General features: G+C 34.9%; 3 protein-coding genes across 16 annotated transcripts in view; all 3 read left to right on the plus strand.

The window, feature by feature from the left end:
- Window positions 1–3,292, plus strand: part of rab35a (RAB35, member RAS oncogene family a) — a 33,532-nt gene extending 30,240 nt beyond the window's left edge. The window contains exons 6-8 of one of the 2 annotated variants that reach the window (XR_015490620.1): window positions 1–208; window positions 763–1,006; window positions 1,066–3,292. The exon at window positions 1–208 is cut by the window's left edge and continues 1,552 nt beyond it. The gene's annotated coding sequence lies outside the window, so the exon portion shown is untranslated. The other variant, XM_087252953.1, reaches the window with a different exon arrangement.
- dnm1a (dynamin 1a) overlaps window positions 1–14,974 on the plus strand; it is a 582,590-nt gene that overhangs the window by 379,703 nt on the left and 187,913 nt on the right. The window lies entirely within an intron of this gene.
- The window catches only part of cita (citron rho-interacting serine/threonine kinase a), a 231,861-nt gene continuing 226,208 nt past the window's right edge, over window positions 9,322–14,974 (plus strand). For all 12 annotated transcript variants that reach the window (XM_087253077.1, XM_087253078.1, XM_087253081.1 and 9 more), the window contains exon 1: window positions 9,322–9,428. The gene's annotated coding sequence lies outside the window, so the exon portion shown is untranslated. The remainder of the gene's footprint in view (window positions 9,429–14,974) is intronic.

The following is a 14,974-nucleotide window of genomic DNA, read 5'->3' on the forward strand; positions in this document are numbered from 1 at the left end:
CATGTTTTGAGCGTGCACATTGGTTTGTTGCACAGTCATTGCAACAATTCTACATGCAATAGATCGTTTTGAGCGTGCACAATGGCTTGTTGAGCACGCATTAACAGTTATGCAAACAAAATATCATGTTTTGAGAGCGCAAATTGGCTTGTTGCATATTTGTTTACAATTCTACATGCATAAGATCATGATTTGAGAACGTAAAATGGCTTGTTGCACACACCTTGTCAGTTCTACACACAAAAGATCATGTTTTGAGCGTGCACAATGGTTTGTTGCACAGTCATTAACAAATTCTACATGCAAAAGATTATGTTTTGAGCGTGCATAATGGCTTGTTGCACATAAGTTAACAATTTTGTGTGCAAAAGATCATGTTTTGAGAGCGCAAAATGTCTTGTTGCATATGTGTTAACAATTATACACAAAAAAGATCATGTTTTGAGCATGCACAATGGCTTGTTGTACACACGTTTACAATAATACATGCAAAAGATCACGATTTGAGAACGTAAAATGGCTTGTTGCACATAAGTCAACAATTCTGCGTGCTGAAGATCATCTTCTGAGCGTGCAAAATGGCTTGTTGCACACATGATCAATTCTACATGGAAAAAGATCATGTTTTGAGCATGCACAATGGCTTGTTGTACACACGTTTACAATAATACATGCAAAAGATCATGTTTTCAGAGCGCAAAATGGCTTGTTGAGCATGCATTAACAGTTTTGCACACAAAAGATCATGCTTTGAGAGCGCAGAGTGGCTTGTTGTATACGTGTTGACAATTCTGAGCACTAAGGATCATGTTTTAAGTGCACAAAAAGGCTTGTTGCACAGGCATTAACATTTCTGGGTGCTAAAGATCATGTTTTAAGTGTGTAAAACGGCTTGTTGCATGCACATTAACAGTTATGCACACAAAAGATCATGTTTTGAGTGCACAAATTGGCTTGTTGCATATTTGTTTACAATTCTACATGCAAAAGATCACGATTTGAGAACGTAAAATGGCTTGTTGCACGTAAGTCAACAATTCTGCGTGCTGAAGATCATCTTCTGAGCGTGCAAAATGGCTTGTTGCACACATGATCAATTCTACATGGAAAAAGATCATGTTTTGAGCGTGCACAATGGCTTGTTGTACACACGTTTACAATAATACATGCAAAAGATCATGTTTTAAGTGCGCAAAATGGCTTGTCGCACACAAGTTAACAATTCTGCGTGCAAAATATTATGTTTTCAGAGCGCAAAATGGCTTGTTGAGCATGCATTAACAGTTTTGCACACAAAAGATCATGTTTTGAGAGCGCAGAGTGGCTTGTTGTATACGTGTTGACAATTCTGAGCACTAAGGATCATGTTTTAAGTGCAAAAAAAAAGGCTTGTTGCACAGGCATTAACATTTCTGGGTGCTAAAGATCATGTTTTAAGTGTGTAAAACGGCTTGTTGCATGCACATTAACAGTTATGCACACAAAAGATCATGTTTTGAGTGCACAAATTGGCTTGTTGCATATTTGTTTACAATTCTACATGCAAAAGATCACGATTTGAGAACGTAAAATGGCTTGTTGCACATAAGTCAACAATTCTGCGTGCTGAAGATCATCTTCTGAGCGTGCAAAATGGCTTGTTGCACACACATGATCAATTCTACATGGAAAAAGATCATGTTTTGAGCGTGTACAATGTCTTGTTGCACACGCGTTTACAATTCTGTGCACGATAGGTCATGTTTTGAGCATGCACAAAGGCTCGTTGCACAGAAATGAACAATTATGCACACTAAAGATCATGTTTTAAGCATGCAAAATGGCTTGTTGCATGCGTTATAACAATTCCATGTGCAAAATATATCATGTTTTGAGTGCGCCAAAATGTATTGCATGAGTGTAAACAATTTGTCATGCAAAAGATCATGTTTTAAGTGCGCTAAATGTCTTGTTGCATGCACATTAACAATTATGCTCACAAAACATATTTTGAGCATGTTTTAATTATTTGACATGCAAAACATCATGTTTTGACCGTGCAAAATGGCTTATTGCAAAGATATTAATAATTATTGGTGCTAAAGATCATGTTTTGAGCCTGCAAAATGGTTTGTTGCATACATATTAACATTTCTGCGCACAAATGATTGTTTTACGTGTGCAAAGTGGCTTGTTGCATACGTGTTATAAATTCTGCATGCAAAATATCATGTTTTGAGCATGCAAAATGCCTTATTGTATGCGCATGAACAATTATGCATACTAAACATCATGTTTCGAGCTCAATACATGGCTTGTTGCATGCTCAAAAAATTATCTTTTACGCAAGTAAGTGTTAACATGCATGCAACAAGTCATTGTGTGCCCTCAAATCATGATTTTTTGCGTGCCGAATTGTGTCACAAATGTAACCCCATAGAAGTGCAGCACGAACATTCTGCTGAATATCTCGATTTGTGTTTTACAGAAGAACTTCAGATTTGAAAATGTGCTTTATTAAGAGTATTAACGTGTGCAAATGAAGACAGAATGATCATTTTTGGATGAGTTCATGGTTTACAGTGCCACAAACTGAGAGCCAGACAAAATCAGCCTTCATTATTCGTTATTTATGTCTTGTTGATGCATTTTTGTGCACACTTTATAATCAGGTTTCATTAGACTGACATAAACTAAATACCTGTGTTGTGCAGCATTTATGAATCATAGTTCCACATTTACTTATGCATTATTCAAATATTTACTAGCATGAACTAACAGTAAACAAATACAGTATTTATTCACATTTGTTAATCATGTTAGTTCATAAAGTCATTGATTCTTGATTAACTGTAGCTCACAGTGCATTAACTAATGTTAACAAGCACAACTTAGTATTTTAATAATGCATTAGTAAGTGTTAAGATGTGATTAATAAATCCTAAATAAGATTATTCATACTAGTAAATACATTAATGAAAAAGTGGGACCTGCATTGGAGAACAAGACAAAAATAATCAATATGAACGTGCATTTCTGCACTGTAACGTGCAGTTTATTTTAATAAAAGACACAGCAGCACTTCAGTGTTTATTGTAGGTGAAGCTGAGCATAACTGCAGTGGTGTTTTGCACAGATTTGGGGAGAGTTTGAGCCTCACTAAAGCACCGCTGCGCAGATTTCTGATTGTCTTTCTGACTCGGACACGTGCGTCTGTGTGTTTCTTTGTGGAATGATCTGGTGTACACTGGAAGATATTAGGCATATCCATTGTCCCAACACGAGTCTAACCATAATAAACATTTTAAGACAAGAGTGGGTTTGTTTTTCTTGACATGCGCTTGTGTTTAGTTCTACCACAAGGTGTCGCTCTAGTGCTTGTTTTGCCTCCAAACTAAATTATTCGCCCTCCTGCACTGTAACACATCAGTTTGTGATTCACAAGTGTTTGTGAATTGCATTATGGGATGTTGATCTCTGCTCTGTCCACTTCAGATGCTGAAAATTCAACTCAACAGTTCAACAAAGTGACTTTTAGTGACATTTTAGTGCTTTAAAATAATACTATCATGTATAAGAAATAATATCTTGAGACATAAGCCTGTAAAATGACAGAAAATGCTGCAGCTTATTAGAAAGCTTCTGTACAGTGCAACATGCAATAGATCATTTTTTAAGTGTGAAAAATGGCTTGTTGCATGTGCGTTAACAATTAACAATTATGCACAGGGTGCTATAGATCATGTTTTGAGCTCCAAACATGGCTTGTTGCATGCGCAAAACATGATCTTTTATGCTTAAAGTGTTAACATGCATGCAACAAGTCATAGAGCGCACTCAACACGATTTTTTGCGTACCGAATTGTCACAAGTCTAACCCCATAGATGTCCAGTTCTACATGCAATAGATCACGTTTTGAGTGCGCAAAATGGATTGTTGCTTGCGTTTCAACAATTATGCACACAAAAGATCATGTTTTGACACACAAAATGAAGCTTGATAAATGGCTTTTTGCATGCTCAAATCATATTTTGCATGCCGAATTGTGTCACAAATGTAACCCCATAGAAGTGCAACACGAACATTCTGCTGAATATCTCGATTTGTGTTTTACAGAAGAACTTCAGATTTGAAAAGGTGTTTTTTTAAAGAATATAAACGTGTGTAATTGATGACAGAATTATGATTTTTGTATGAATTCATTAATGAACGTTTCTGTAGCGTAATATACAGCAACCCTATATAGCACTGCACACTATTACACATGCTCAGAAAAGGCACTTTTTACAGGTTGAAAGCTGTTGGAGGAAAGGTCAAGCTCCCATAATGCAATTCAGAAGCGGAAATAAACATGGAAAAATAAAAACATGATTCACAAAATATGTAAAACCGCTAATTGTATATTACGAACATCCCATAATGCAACTCTCAACCCGAAATAAACACTTGTCAATTACAAAATATAGAAACGTATTACGTTTTTACACTGAATTAGCTTATATATTATTAGTATAAGACGATTGGTGACGTAAATATTATTTAATGAATATATCTGTTTAATTTTTAAGATTTAATTTTAATTTTGTTTAAATGCACCAAAATATATTGACTGAGAAATGGAGAAAAAAATAAATTTTCATAATGGGGTGTACTAATGGGGTGAAGGACATAATTAATAATGCTGGACTCTGCAGTTCAGGTGAGTTCACACTATATGCTGAATCAGACACATCACTCATGTTTGATTGCAGCAATGATTTCAGCAAGAACAGTTAAACATGCTGAATTAAACTGCGCACACTGAATGCTCAGAATGAAATGTAAATGTGTGTTCTCATATCCTGCTGTACACTCTTCGCTGTGAGAATGCAGTAGTTCTGCTTGTTGATGATGACCCAGGCCTTGTACAGCTCTGTCTTCTTTCCTAGTCTTTGGCTGGGCAGAATCTCAGTTTTCAGCTCTACATAGTGTTGAATCTGGTCATCATGGAGCATTATTTCCTGCACATGACCACACAGTACAACAGGGGTTCCCAAACTTTTTAGCACGCAACCCCTAAAATAGCAATACCAGTGACTCGCGACCCCCAATATCCTTTGAGGTGGTTATAAATACAGAAAACTTGCATGCAACGGCGCACACACACACACACACACACACACACACACACACACACACCAATAGACCAAAGTCTATTCTTCGTTTTAATTTTTTTTGTATGTCAGGGCTGTAAATGGGCCAGAAAGTTTAACCTGGTGTTATAAAATCAATCTGCTGCATCTGACGCTATTGCTGTCTTTAATATGATATAATTACCCCAGGGCTCGCAATCCAATAGAACTAGTAAATAAGCTACTATAGTAACTATAAATGACTGTTTTTTTCTCTTCAGTTGGTTATGGATAAAATATGGTCATTCTTATGGCCTAATAATAATAAGTAGATTTTTGGAAATCACCAGGCGACCCCCCCCTTCATTGTTCCACGACCCCTCTAGGGGTCTCGGCCCCCACTTTGAGAACCACTGCAGTACAACATTGTTGGAATCCAAAGACTTGTAGGCCTTTAACCTCTCTCTTGTAAAATCACTTGGAGTTTCAGTGAGATACGACTAAACCAACAAGAAAATTAATGCATGAATTCAGAACACAAAAAAACCTGAAGCCTTGAAAAAGTCAGTTGTCTTAAATTTCAGAAGTTCAATATTCCAGTAAAGAAATTCAAAATCAAAACATTTTTAACGGCAAAAATAAATTCAGATTTATCAAATTACAATTGTCAATAATTCAAATGAACACGACTCAGATTGTTTTGGCATGTCGTTATCTCCATAATAAATAGATGTGTTTTGTTTAACTGCACCAACATATCAATATTCACTGACAAGTGCATAACAATATTCATTTTCATAATGGGGTGTAGTGGTTTAAGCACTGCCTTTAGTTTAATTTGAGTATTCCTATGCTGTATGTTTACACTTTTCATGTTTGTTTCCAGGATGTTATAGAAAAACTCAAATTAAACCTGAAATAGTTCCTGCACTGCAGCTTGTTGCTCTTGTTGATTGTTTGTACACTGTAAAGTGACCTGAGTCTGCAGAAAGCCGCTATATAAAATAAACATGTTGTTATTATTATTATTATTATTATTATGAAGAAGAAAAGTAGCTGATCTGAGGTCAGTGGATTGTTTTTCTCTCCATCGTCTCTCACCATCTCAGCTCAGGGAGACGGTTGCCATGGAGATCACAGACATCACCAGGGAAACCACATCTTCACACTCGGTGAGAGAAATGATGCTGTTTTTATATGTGTGTGTTCAGGACTGTACACACACACACACACACATACACACACACACAAGTCTGAACTCTTTAATGGTATTTCATGTTCAAGAGGTGTTTATATAGGGTCACTGCAGTTTTTGTATTTACACGTGTTTATTTGCGGTTGTGAATTGCATTATGGGATGTTGATCTCTGCTCTGTCAACTTATGATGCCGACAATTCAACTCAACAGTTTAACAAAGTGACTTTTAGTGACATTTTAGTGCTTTAAAATAATAATAATATCATGTATAGGAAGTAATATCCAGAGAAATAAGTGTGTAAAATAAGAGAAAATGAGCTGCAGTTTATTAGAAGGTTTCTGTGGAGTAATACCACACCAACCCTGACAATAAAGCACTGCACACTATTACAAATGTTCATACAAGTCACTTTCACACTTGTCAAGGCTAAAAGTTGCTGGAAGAAAGTTTAAAATACCATCATGCAACTTTATTTATGCAGAAATAAACGCGGAAATAATAAAAAGATGAATCACAAAACAGAAAACTACTCCTTTATGGATCGTTTTTACAATGTACCTTATGAAATCAGACAAAATATCTTAGAAATACTAAATAAATGCTAAAACCAGATTTAATTATGAAATAAAGTAAAATAACAAACATTTGTCGATTTTGTTTTTGTCATATGTGGGATGATGTCCTGTGGTGTCCAAACCTGTTTCAGATCAGTGCAGCGGCAGCAGTAATGTGGTCGATGTACCGGTCCGTTGTGGTACAGAAGGAGCTGAGCCGAAAGGCAAAACTCTCGATTCACTGCTCAATCTACGTTCCTACTCTCACCTATGGTCATGAGCTTTGGGGACAAGATCTCGGATACAAGCCGCCGAAATGAGTTTCCTTCTCAGGGTGGCAGGGCGCACCTTTATAGATGGTGAAGAGTTCTGTCACCCAGGAGGAGCTCGGAGTAGAGCAGCTGCTCCTTCACATCCAGAGAAGTCAGCTGAGGTGGCTCAGGCATCTGTTTCAGATGACTCCTAGACACCTACCTAGGGAGGTATTTCAATCATGTCCCACCGAGAGGAGGCCTCGGGGAACACCCAGGACACGTTGGAGGGACTATATCTCTCTGCTGGCTTGGGAATGCCTTGGGGTCCCCCTGGAGCCAGTGTCTGCTGAAAGAAAAGTCTGGGGTTCTCTCCTGAGACTGATGGCCCCATGACCCGATCCTGGATAAGCAGATAAAATTGAATGAATAAATGAATAGGGGATGATACAAATTTTATTATTTTAGAACTTTATTTTATTGTACAACTTGGCTATGAGCTTTTATTTGTTAAGATCAGTCAATAAATGAGTTAACATGACAAAAATAAAATAAGCATTTTAAGTATTTAATCGTCTCACAGCTGATGGTTTTTTCTTCTTTCTGTGCACTTTAAACTGCTGATATTAACAAGTGAAGAACTATTGACTAATGTTAATACAAACATTACAAATGTAATATTAGAAATGTTATATATGTATTCAAGTTTATATTAATAAAGTACATTTATGTTTTTATTTGTTATTCCTGTTAGTTGATTTATTATTTCATTTTTAATTTGAGCTATTTTATAACATCACGTAAACAACAATGAAGACATGCTTAAAAAATGACAATATACAGTTGAAGTCAGAATTATTCACCCCCCCCTGTTTTTTTTCCCCTAATTTCTGTTTAACAGAGAGCAGATTTCTTCAACACATTTCTAAACATAATAGTGTTAATAACTCATCTCTAATAACTGATTTATTTTCTCTTTGCCATGATGACAGTAAATAATATTAGACTAGATATTCTTCAAGACACTTCTATACAGCTTAAAGTGACATTTAAAGGCTTTAATAGGGTAATTAGGGTAACTAGGCAGGTTAGGGTAATTAGGTAAGTTATTGTATAACAATGGTTTGTTCTGTGGACTATCGAAAAATATATAGCTAATAATTTTGACCTTAAAATGGTGTTTAAAAAATTAAAAACTGCTTTTATTCTAGCCGAAATAAAACAAATAAGACTTTTTCCTGAAGAACAAATATTATCAGACATACTGTGAAGATTTCCTGATTCTGTATAACATCATTTGGGAAATATTTGAAAAAGAAAAGGGCGAATAATTATGACTTCATATATACATATATTTTTTTTCAGGTAACATTTAATCCTTGGTAATTTTTTTATAGTTTTATAATCTGCTTCATTGAAGAGCATGAATTCTGCATATTATTATATCAGATTATATCACTGATTATTTATTATATTAATAATAGTATAGTTTACTACTAATTTTCATGTTTCATAGTCAAGATTTTACTATGAAGATTTTACTATGAAGATTTTATCTTCCCGATCAGTGTGTTGATAATCTGAGCAGTAGATTATAATCTGAGTAGTGGATTATGACTGTATAGTTATATTCTACTTCATCTTTATATTGTATACATATTATACAATTTAGCCTGTATACGTCATGAATGTACCTCATTGCTAGAAGAGATACAGCTGCAGTCAGAAATTAACCAGATGTATTATTTTTTAATATATCCATTAATTGTATTTTATTAAAGTCTACCCGACTCTAAACCCAACCCTCAGAGTAATGTAAAATCAGCTGTTCTACCGAATATTATTCATAATATTTATTAAATTAACCATTTTATTAAAGTCTACCCCAAACCAACAGTCAGTAATGTAAAAAAATTAAATTACGCGTTAAATTGTACTTTATTGACGTCTACCTCTACCCCATTCCTCACAGTAATTAAGATATTAATTATTGTTGTGCAGTGTCACAAAAATGATGCTTTATTCACGTGAGTATTCACAGCTGTATCCCTTCTAGCCTTCACACATTTTTTATTGATGTTAATATCCACAGCTGTATCCCTTCCTGACTGGACCATTTGTGTCGCAGAGAATGGAAGTGGTGGGCGGGACTTATGCTGACGCCCTGACGCATTTTGTTGACGTCGACCAATGAGTTTTGGCGCGGAAAGCGCAAAATTTGAAATTGATCAGGAAGTGCGGAAGGTTTCAGTCAGTCAGTGATGTTCATCTGAACGGGATTAATCCTATTTTACTACTGCTTACCGCTTCAGATTTTATCATATGAACATTCGGTGAGCGTTTCTACTAATCTTCTTTCTAATGAATGTGCTGAATGTGTTCGTTAAAACAGGACCGTTATGAACTCATCGGTAGATGACTAGCGCTAGGTAAAGTGTCAGACTTGAGCCCTTTTAGCTTTAAAATCGATATTGGTAACATCAGCTTGTAATTCCTGATTATTCATATTGTATTTACATAGTATATTAAACGTCGTGTGAAATGACATGCGATGATCAGTCGTCGTTTACATTGTTTACAGTTTGATTCTTGAGAGTCGGTTCATTTGTTCAGTTTACTTTAACGGTTTTTTAATATAACGTTAAAATTCGCACAGTCATGTCAGCTAACGGTATAAAGTTATACATCTAGTTTTGATTAAGTCTTGATTATATTAGAAATTGTGTTGTTTTATAGGCGTGCTGTTTTGTTTACAGTTGAATTGAATTTTATTTGACAAATTTTATTTAAGATGTACAAAAATACTAGTATCACAAACATTTTGAAATAAGAACTGTCGAGGATAAAAACACAATAAAGCCCTGAGCTTGTTTCCATTGCGGTCCTCGTTGTTAAATAAAACCGAGTATTGCTTCAAAATACAGATAATGCATAAAACAAACAGTACCTTCACATTTAAAACCGAAACAAAATAAGTCACAAATACATTCCTTCATTCATTCATTTTTCTTTTCGGCTTAGTCCCTCTATCAATTAGGGGTCGCCACAGTGGAATGAACTGCCAACTATTAAGGTAAAGTTGGTTTAATATTTCACACATTCGTTCACAACTTAAGTGACATGGTCCCTATATTGTTTACCATGCTACTTTGAATATTGGGTCAGAAATAGCATGCAAGTATGACTTCAAAACAACATTAGCACTATTTGATTGACTGTGGGCACTTTTTTACTTAGTCTGTGGCTGCTAAAATGAGAATGTATAGAATTTATATATATAGAATTTGCAAAGAATACTTTTCTGAAAATATATTATTATGGAGAAAGTCTGAATGTGAGAATATAAATCTAACTTTCGCAATCCGCCAACTCATCCAGCACATGTTTCACGCAGCTAATGGCCTACCAGCCGCAATCTTATTCACAATCAAGTAACATAAATACAACATCCTCGTCCACCATGCAGACTAATTATCCTCATCAAACAACCATATTTTGATAGATTTTTTAAAAACCTCCTTAAGTCTTTTATTTCCTTGATTGATTTTGGTAGTTTGTTGATTGCACTTGTATTATAAAAGCATTTTCCCTCCACTAGACTTCTAAATTGAAATAAACAAATATTAAAATCCCAACCCCTAATGCTGTATGAATGCTGTTGCCTCACCATTTCAAAATAGTTCCCCAAATAACTAGCAACCACATTATTAAACCTCTTACATATCATTCCCAGTTTCAAAAAAACACACTATTACTAACAGCTAACATACATAATTCTTTTAAAAAACTCTTTGTGCAAATGTGCTCTAGGATGATTTTTAAAAATTATTCGTACTAATTTATTTTGTGCATTTTGCAAATTTTCGTTCATATTCTGTGAGCAGCTTCTACACCGAAATAAGCATAATCTAAAAGGGGTTGAATTAAAGCTCCTGCTAATAATTTTAAACAGATCAGCTTGCCATGCTAAGAATTTAATTTTTCCACATATCTTTGTAAAAACCTTTCTTGCTATAGCATCCCCTGACAATTTATTATCTATTAAACATCCCAAATAATTTCCAACATTTTTCGACTCAATTTTCCAATCATTAATCTTGACTACAAAACTATCATCTTTCTTTAATTTCACTCTTGAAGCAAATAAAATAGCCTGTTTTACCCATGTGTAAAGAAAGTTTATTAAAACAGTTGCACACTTTTTAACTGGGATCTCATGATTTCTTCCAGGGCCCTTTTGTCTTGATGAGATACTAAAATTGCCGCATCATCTGCATAAAGATAGAGTTCCTCTGAACATGCTATTCTTAAATCATTAATGCATAAAAGAAAAGTTGATTTGTGTTTCAATCAAATAATTTCGATTGTACCCTGGTAGCAAAACATTCTGGCCCAGATTTGGCATAAAGCTGGCACATGAAAGAAATAATTACCTTTTTGAAAATAGACAGGATCAGGTTGAACAAACGAGATGCAGAATCAGACACTCAAGACTTTACACACGCATATTTATGAAAGGGGAAGAAAAACCTATGTGTGACTTGTGTAAGAATATTATGACGATAAAACAAAGACTGTTTAATAGACTGTATTTTTAAATGATGTTAGAGAACGTTTTGATTCAGGAAATATTTACGTGAAATGTTTGAAAAGGTGCCTTCTGGAGCACTTTTATTTCAATTCATCTTTATTTGTATAGCGCTTTTACAATGTAGATTGTGTCAAAGCAGCTTCACATTGAAGATTATAGTCAGTGCAGTTTTCAGAGTTTCAGTTCAATTTAGCTCAGTGTGGTTAATAATCACTACTGAGAATCCAAAACACTGAAGAGTAATCCATCATTGCGCAGCTCTACAGATCCCGAACCATAATATAGAATATCATATGTCATATATCGAATATTTATCTTTAATCAAACTAAAATATTGTATGTGACTGTTTTTTAGTGTTGTTGCTACTTGTACACTTTTTGTTTTTTACAATTTATGTTTGTTAAGAAACTGATTTGATTATACGTCATTTCAAATCTGTTTGTATAAAACTTGTAGTAACGGTGCTCATAATTAGTGGGTGCGACTAAATTTTGGCTGATGCGCCTACATTTTTTAAGTTAGGAGCACCGGTGCTACCAAGCAAAAAGGTTAATTTCGAGCCCTGTATGATTATATATTGTATATTTATTAGTATGTGTTTCTGCCATGAATATAGACAATGCTGCTGACATGGCATTAAAACTTAAATAAATAAATAAAGCTGGCACACCAAGCGTTTATCTGGCACACCAAACATGGCCCAATTTTGTCAGAGGTGGCACTCCCTCACAAGATTTGGGCCAGATCACAAGATTTGGGCCAGATTTAAGATGTAGTATTTGGCTCAGATGTTAAAAATGGTTATGTGGGCCAGGTATGTGTAACCTATCTTGACCCACATTTAAAATACATTTAAATTATTTTTGACTAAGTAAAAAATTCTGCCAATCAGGTCGCTTTGAGAATAAGTGTGCCCATAGTGCAGCTGAAGTGCAATGCTTCATGGGTTTACCATTTAATGTGCAGCTGTGACACGCCAACATATTTCACCCATTTCAGGCCAAGTTATGGATTTTTTACTTGACTCAAATATGGTGCATGTTTGGCCCTTGTCTGGAAGTCAGACTTAGTCCAGTCATGTGCCATAATTTACTGTGGCATGTGGGCCAAGCAAAAGCTGATTCTGGCTAAAATGAGAATAGCGAAAATTTTTTTTTGTGCTTAAAATAAAGATCATTATTCTCTCAATATTCATTTCATTTCATTTTCTTGTCGGCTTAGTCCCGTTTTTATGCGGGGGTCGCCACAGCGGAACGAACCGCCAACTTATCCAGCAAGTTTTTACGCAGCGGATGCCCTTTCAGCCGCAACCCATCTCTGGGAAACATCCACACACTCATACACTACGGACAATTTAGCCTACCCAATTCACCTGTACCGCATGTCTTTGGACTGTGGGGGAAACCCACGCGAAGGCATGGAGAACATGCAAACTCCACACAGAAACGCCAACTGAGCCGAGGTTCGAACCAGCGACCTTCTTGCTGTGAGGCGACAGCACTACCTACTGCGCCACTGCCTCGCCCTCTCTCACGATTCTGTAGATGTAAAATAAAGCTTAAACAACAATAATATTATGGGTAGGTCTACCGGTTTCTATAAATATTTCTACTCTGCTTATAATAATTCTGATGTTAAATTATGTTTGAGATAGGCTTGCAATCTGTCATTGACAACATTATTAGACTATTCACTGGTAAAATCGACATTATATAGGCTAGAGTAGTTATACTGACACTGCTAACATTATTTTCATGCACAACTGTGTGTTCGCTATGAAAGAAAACGCATATCAAATGCTTGTCGCAGTCATAACTCTAAAATGCAGTATGATTATTTAAATGATGTGCTCTGCTTTCGGTTTCATTTTACGTACGTTAACACCTTTTCATGCTAAAATTTGACTATAAGCAATACTACTACTGTTAATAATAAACATTAGTTAACACACAATAATCTATAAAAACTGACATTTAGTCATTAAAGGTCAGTCATTACTGTAATATGTCATATTCATGATCATTTATGTACATTTGAACTGAAGAAACAATAAATGCAAGCTATTATTATAAAAAAAATGCAGTCTATGTGGGAAAAAATGATGAAATATGGAAAGTCAAAAACATTTCTGAGTTTTTCATGTTTCGAAGCAGCTCGACAGAAAACTGCTGACATCCAGATTAGCTGCATTTATTATACTAAAACCATGAAAAAACGTACTTAGGATAAAAATTAAATGTCAAGGGTTCAGATGCAAAAAACCCTCTAAATGTTTTTCTTTTTTTTTTTTGTCATGAAATTTTTATTCTTGCAAATAGCATTTTACATTTTATAACAATCCACAAAACAATCCCCAATTAAAACAATCAACATTTACAAATGAATAAATAAATAAATAAAATAAACAAAATAATAATAAATAAAATACAAATACAGGAAAAAAAATTATATTAAAAAAAATTACTATTAAAAACCATATACATACATACACATGTACCTTCACTCAATCGACTCTAAATGTTTTTCTAAAATGAGCATTTCTCCCAGACTCCTGTGTGTAGGTGTATTAACTTCATGCTTGTGTTGATGAGTAGGTAATTTTCATTGTCTTTAATGTGAAATGACTGACAGTAAACATAGGAGGCTGAGAAAAATGCTCATCTTAGAGAAATAATTCAGATGGCACGTAGTTTTTTGCATCTGAACCTCATACTTATAATTCATACTTATATTTTAAGAATATTTTAAATCAAATTGTTGAAGCAACACTATTTATTTTCATATATTTGATGCACTATAAAAGCTCAAATTACAGCCAACCTACACTATTCATGCTAGACATAACAGAGACCAATCAAAACAAAACCAGTGTAATATATCTTTCTTTTACATTGTGCTGTCATGTTATTAACCAGTTAAACTCCTGTGACGTCTTTGACTTTTGCTTTAAGATTTAAAGGGCTAGCATTGCACCAGACCCCCGTAAGTGGTTTCGTTTGAAAGTGTAGAATCTATATGTTATGCACATATGCATCACTTTGGTGTTTATTCTATTGTACGAAAGTTATTTACTCTTAAATGCACAGTGTTTTGGATACCCGAGCTGGGTATTGAACATTGGTTCATTTTCATATTTTTCATATGACACATGTACAAGTTATAGCTCAAGTGAAAGCTCTTGCCGGTGCTCATACGGTTCTAGCGTTATTTTTACTGAATTATATTCACATATCAAACAGTTGCCGAATGAATCGCGGTGTTTCCATGGTGGAGAAGTGAAAACAATA

The sequence above is a fragment of the Danio rerio genome, chromosome 5 (assembly GCF_052040795.2).
Source record: "Danio rerio strain M-AB ecotype USA chromosome 5, GRCz13ab, whole genome shotgun sequence".
Classification (NCBI taxonomy): Eukaryota; Metazoa; Chordata; class Actinopteri; order Cypriniformes; family Danionidae; genus Danio; species Danio rerio.